This window comes from Embiotoca jacksoni, unplaced genomic scaffold, assembly GCF_022577435.1.
Source record: "Embiotoca jacksoni isolate LCO1_2020_lvr unplaced genomic scaffold, fEmbJac1.0.p SCAF_103, whole genome shotgun sequence".
Taxonomy (NCBI): domain Eukaryota; kingdom Metazoa; phylum Chordata; class Actinopteri; family Embiotocidae; genus Embiotoca; species Embiotoca jacksoni.
The window spans coordinates 503,357-509,897 of NW_027185234.1; the positions used below are offsets into that span (position 1 = coordinate 503,357).

The window sequence follows — 6,541 nt, forward strand, 5'->3', positions numbered from 1 at the left end:
AACCATCAGGTGTAAACCACCGGATGACTTATTTCCTGTCGACCTGCCACACAGGAGACAGGAGCCCTTTCATTGGTCCCTTCAGGCGTCCTATGGAGTGGCTCCATAGAGACCTCCTATCAGGACCTTTTTTAGGACGTGACAGAAACATATCGGAGATACGAGTTTTTTACATCATTGTTGGTGTAACTAACTATACAGCAACTCTTCGGCATCGCATTATTATTTAAACTGGTTTGTTTAAAGCAGCAGTTTGCAGAAAAGTCTCAACTTCCTCCGTTTCTCCTTTGATGTCAATGTTGTCCCTGAAAAGGGGCGTGGCCACGAGAGCCCGCCCTGGATGACGAAATGCCGGTCATCCAATAAAACGACAAAAGAAGAAGTGACGTTATCACGTCGTGTAACATCCGGTGTACGTCGTGTCCGTTCCGCAAACTGTCCGCTGTTCTGGTTAAGAAGGCCAAATAGCGACATTTCGGTAAGTTCTACCCTTTAAATAGAACAAACTGTTCGTTACAGGGAGTTAACGTCCCGTTGTGTAGTACATTTATCGTGTTTGAACTGTGTGAAAGACTTACTTATTCATCTGGAGCGACCTCTGGCTAAAAGTCCTTGACGGATGAGCTCTCATTGTGAGCTAGTTAGCTTAGCTGCAAACCTTCACTGTTGTCAGAGTAAAGTCTGATTCAGAGAGGAGATATAGAGGAGATATAGAGGAGTTATAGAGGAGTTATAGAGGAGATATAGAGGAGATATAGAGGAGTTATAGAGGAGTTATAGAGGAGATATAGAGGAGATATAGAGGAGTTATAGAGGAGATATAGAGGAGTTATAGAGGAGTTATAGAGGAGTTATAGAGGAGATATAGAGGAGTTATAGAGGAGATATAGAGGAGATATAGAGGAGTTATAGAGGAGATATAGAGGAGATATAGAGGAGTTATAGAGGAGATATAGAGGAGTTATAGAGGAGTTATAGAGGAGATATAGAGGAGATATAGAGGAGATATAGAGGAGTTATAGAGGAGTTATAGAGGAGATATAGAGGAGATATAGAGGAGTTATAGAGGAGATATAGAGGAGTTATAGAGGAGTTATAGAGGAGTTATATAGAGGAGTTATAGAGGAGTTATAGAGGAGTTATAGAGGAGTTATATAGAGGAGTTATAGAGGAGTTATAGAGGAGTTATATAGAGGAGATATAGAGGAGATATAGAGGAGTTATATAGAGGAGATATAGAGGAGTTATAGAGGAGATATAGAGGAGTTATAGAGGAGTTATAGAGGAGATATAGAGGAGATATAGAGGAGTTATAGAGGAGTTATAGAGGAGATATAGAGGAGATATAGAGGAGTTATAGAGGAGATATAGAGGAGATATAGAGGAGTTATAGAGGAGATATAGAGGAGTTATAGAGGAGATATAGAGGAGTTATAGAGGAGTTATAGAGGAGATATAGAGGAGACATAGAGGAGACATAGAGGAGTTATAGAGGAGTTATAGAGGAGATATAGAGGAGTTATAGAGGAGATATAGAGGAGATATAGAGGAGTTATAGAGGAGATATAGAGGAGTTATAGAGGAGATATAGAGGAGTTATAGAGGAGATATAGAGGAGATATAGAGGAGTGATAGAGGAGATATAGAGGAGTTATAGAGGAGTGATAGAGGAGATATAGAGGAGTTATAGAGGAGTTATAGAGGAGATATAGAGGAGTTATAGAGGAGTTATAGAGGAGATATAGAGGAGTTATAGAGGAGTTATAGAGGAGTTATAGAGGAGTTATATAGAGGAGTTATAGAGGAGTTATAGAGGAGTTATAGAGGAGTTATAGAGGAGTTATATAGAGGAGTTATAGAGGAGTTATAGAGGAGTTATATAGAGGAGATATAGAGGAGTTATAGAGGAGATATAGAGGAGTTATATAGAGGAGTTGTAGAGGAGATATAGAGGAGATATAGAGGAGTTATAGAGGAGATATAGAGGAGTTATAGAGGAGTTATAGAGGAGTTATAGAGGAGTTATAGAGGAGTTATATAGAGGAGATATAGAGGAGTTATAGAGGAGTTATATAGAGGAGTTATAGAGGAGATATAGAGGAGTTATAGAGGAGATATAGAGGAGTTATATAGGAGTTATAGAGGAGTTATATAGAGGAGTTATATAGAGGAGATATAGAGGAGTTATAGAGGAGTTATATAGAGGAGATATAGAGGAGTTATATAGAGGAGTTATAGAGGAGATATAAAGGAGTTATAGAGGAGATATAGAGGAGTTATAGAGGAGATATAGAGGAGATATAGAAGAGATATAGAGGAGTTATAGAGGAGATATAGAGGAGTTATAGAGGAGATATAGAAGAGATATAGAGGAGTTATAGAGGAGATATAGAGGAGTTATAGGGGAGATATAGAGGAGGAGTTATAGACGAATTATAGAGGAGATATAGAGGAGTTATAGAAGAGATATAGAGGAGTTATAGAGGAGATATAGAGGAGTTATAGAGGAGATATAGAGGAGTTATAGAGGAGTTATAGAGGAGTTATAGAGGAGATATAGAGGAGATATAGAGGAGTTATAGAGGAGTTATAGAGGAGTTATAGACGAATTATAGAGGAGTTATAGAGGAGTTATAGAGGAGATATAGAGGAGTTATATAGGAGTTATAGAGGAGTTATAGAGGAGTTATAGAGGAGATATAGATGAGATATAGAGGAGTTATAGAGGAGATATAGAGGAGTTATAGAGGAGTTATAGACGAATTATAGAGGAGATATAGAGGAGTTATAGAGGAGTTATAGAGGAGTTATAGAGGAGATATAGATGAGATATAGAGGAGTTATAGAGGAGATATAGAGGAGTTATAGAGGAGATATAGAGGAGTTATAGAGGAGTTATAGACGAATTATAGAGGAGTTATAGAGGAGATATAGAGGAGTTATATAGAGGAGTTATAGAGGAGATATAGAGGAGTTATATAGAGGAGTTATAGAGGAGATATAGAGGAGTTATAGAGGAGATATAGAGGAGTTATAGAGGAGATATAGAAGAGATATAGAGGAGTTATAGAGGAGATATAGAGGAGATATAGAGGAGTTATAGGGGAGATATAGAGGAGGAGTTATAGACGAATTATAGAGGAGATATAGAGGAGTTATAGAAGAGATATAGAGGAGTTATATAGAGGAGTTATAGAGGAGATATAGAGGAGTTATAGAGGAGATATAGAGGAGATATAGAGGAGTTATAGGGGAGATATAGAGGAGTTATAGAGGAGATATAGAGGAGTTATAGAGGAGTTATAGACGAGTTATAGAGGCGTTATAGAGGAGTTATAGAGGAGTTATATAGAGGAGATATAGAGGAGTTATAGAGGAGATATAGAGGAGTTATATAGAGGAGTTATAGAGGAGATATAGAGGAGTTATAGAGGAGATATAGAGGAGTTATATAGAGGAGTTATAGAGGAGTTATAGAGGAGATATAGAGGAGTTATAGAGGAGTTATAGAGGAGATATAGAGGAGTTATAGAGGAGATATAGAGGAGTTATATAGGAGTTATAGAGGAGTTATAGAGGAGTTATAGAGGAGATATAGAGGAGATATAGAGGAGTTATAGAGGAGATATAGAGGAGTTATAGAGGAGTTATAGAGGAGTTATATAGGAGTTATAGAGGAGTTATAGAGGAGATATAGAGGAGTTATAGAGGAGTTATAGAGGAGTTATAGAGGAGATATAGAGGAGATATAGATGAGATATAGAGGAGTTATAGAGGAGATATAGAGGAGTTATAGAGGAGTTATAGACGAATTATAGAGGAGATATAGAGGAGTTATAGAGGAGTTATAGAGGAGTTATAGATGAGATATAGAGGAGTTATAGAGGAGATATAGAGGAGTTATAGAGGAGATACAGAGGAGTTATAGAGGAGTTATAGACGAATTATAGAGGAGTTATAGAGGAGTTATATAGGAGTTATAGAGGAGTTATAGAGGAGATATAGAGGAGTTATAGAGGAGTTATAGAGGAGTTATAGAGGAGATATAGAGGAGATATAGATGAGATATAGAGGAGTTATAGAGGAGATATAGAGGAGTTATAGAGGAGTTATAGACGAATTATAGAGGAGATATAGAGGAGTTATAGAGGAGTTATAGAGGAGTTATAGATGAGATATAGAGGAGTTATAGAGGAGATATAGAGGAGTTATAGAGGAGATATAGAGGAGTTATAGAGGAGTTATAGACGAATTATAGAGGAGTTATAGAGGAGTTATAGAGGAGTTATAGAGGAGTTATAGAGGAGATATAGATGAGATATAGAGGAGTTATAGAGGAGATATAGAGGAGATATAGAGGAGATATAGAGGAGTTATAGAGGAGATATAGAGGAGTTATAGACGAATTATAGAGGAGATATAGAGGAGTTATAGAGGAGTTATATAGAGGAGATATAGAGGAGTTATAGATGATATATAGAGGAGTTATAGAGGAGTTATAGAGGAGTTATATAGAGGAGATATAGAGGAGTTATAGAGGAGATATAGAGGAGTTATATAGAGGAGTTATAGAGGAGATATAGAGGAGATATAGAGGAGTTATAGAGGAGATATAGAAGAGATATAGAGGAGTTATAGAGGAGATATAGAGGAGTTATATAGAGGAGTTATAGAGGAGATATAGAGGAGTTATATAGAGGAGTTATAGAGGAGATATAGAGGAGTTATAGAGGAGATATAGAGGAGTTATAGAGGAGATATAGAGGAGATATAGAAGAGATATAGAGGAGTTATAGAGGAGATATAGAGCAGATATAGAGGAGATATAGAGGAGTTATAGGGGAGATATAGAGGAGGAGATATAGAGGAGTTATAGACGAATTATAGAGGAGTTATAGAGGAGATATAGAGGAGTTATATAGAGGAGTTATAGAGGAGATATAGAGGAGTTATAGAGGAGATATAGAGGAGATATAGAGGAGATATAGAGGAGTTATAGGGGAGATATAGAGGAGGAGATATAGAGGAGATATAGAGGAGTTATAGGGGAGATATAGAGGAGATATAGAGGAGTTATAGAGGAGATATAGAGGAGTTATAGAGGAGTTATAGACGAATTATAGAGGAGATATAGAGGAGTTATAGAGGAGTTATAGAGGAGTTATATAGAGGAGATATAGAGGAGTTATAGAGGAGTTATAGAGGAGTTATATAGAGGAGATATAGAGGAGTTATAGGGGAGATATAGAGGAGTTATAGAGGAGTATTAGAGGAGATATAGAGGAGATATAGAGGAGTTATAGGGGAGATATAGAGGAGGAGTTATAGACGAATTATAGAGGAGATATAGAGGAGTTATAGAAGAGATATAGAGGAGTTATATAGAGGAGTTATAGAGGAGATATAGAGGAGTTATAGAGGAGATATAGAGGAGATATAGAGGAGTTATAGGGGAGATATAGAGGAGTTATAGAGGAGATATAGAGGAGTTATAGAGGAGTTATAGACGAGTTATAGAGGCGTTATAGAGGAGTTATAGAGGAGTTATATAGAGGAGATATAGAGGAGTTATAGAGGATATATAGAGGAGTTATATAGAGGAGTTATAGAGGAGATATAGAGGAGTTATAGAGGAGATATAGAGGAGTTATATAGAGGAGTTATAGAGGAGTTATAGAGGAGATATAGAGGAGTTATATAGGAGTTATAGAGGAGTTATAGAGGAGTTATAGAGGAGATATAGAGGAGATATAGAGGAGTTATAGAGGAGATATAGAGGAGTTATAGAGGAGTTATAGAGGAGTTATATAGGAGTTATAGAGGAGTTATAGAGGAGATATAGAGGAGTTATAGAGGAGTTATAGAGGAGTTATAGAGGAGTTATAGAGGAGATATAGAGGAGATATAGATGAGATATAGAGGAGTTATAGAGGAGATATAGAGGAGTTATAGAGGAGTTATAGACGAATTATAGAGGAGATATAGAGGAGTTATAGAGGAGTTATAGAGGAGTTATAGATGAGATATAGAGTTATAGAGGAGATATAGAGGAGTTATAGAGGAGATATAGAGGAGTTATAGAGGAGATATAGACGAATTATAGAGGAGTTATAGAGGAGTTATAGAGGAGTTAGAGAGGAGATATAGATGAGATATAGAGGAGTTATAGAGGAGATATAGAGGAGAGATAGAGGAGATATAGAGGAGATATAGAGGAGTATAGAGGAGATTATAGAGAGAGTTATAGAGGAGTTATAGAGAGGAGATATAGAGGAGTTATAGAGGAGATATAGAGGAGTTATAGAGGAGATTATAGAGGAGTTATAGAGGAGATATAGAGGAGATATAGAGGAGTATATAGAGGAGATATAGAGGAGTTATAGAGGAGATATAGAGGAGATATAGAGAGGAGTTATAGAGAGAAGAGATATAGAGGAGTTATAGAGGAGATATAGAGGAGTTATAGAGGAGTTATAGAGGAGATATAGAGAGGAGTTATAGAGAGGAGTTAGTAGACGGCCAGAGAGAGACAAGTGTGAGA

General features: G+C 36.7%; 1 protein-coding gene across 1 annotated transcript in view; it reads left to right on the forward strand.

Moving 5' to 3' along the window:
* Positions 1-398: 398 nt before the first annotated feature.
* ndufs8a (NADH:ubiquinone oxidoreductase core subunit S8a) overlaps positions 399-6,541 on the forward strand; it is an 18,161-nt gene continuing 12,018 nt past the window's right edge. The window contains exon 1 of the mRNA XM_069175152.1: positions 399-478. The gene's annotated coding sequence lies outside the window, so the exon portion shown is untranslated. The remainder of the gene's footprint in view (positions 479-6,541) is intronic.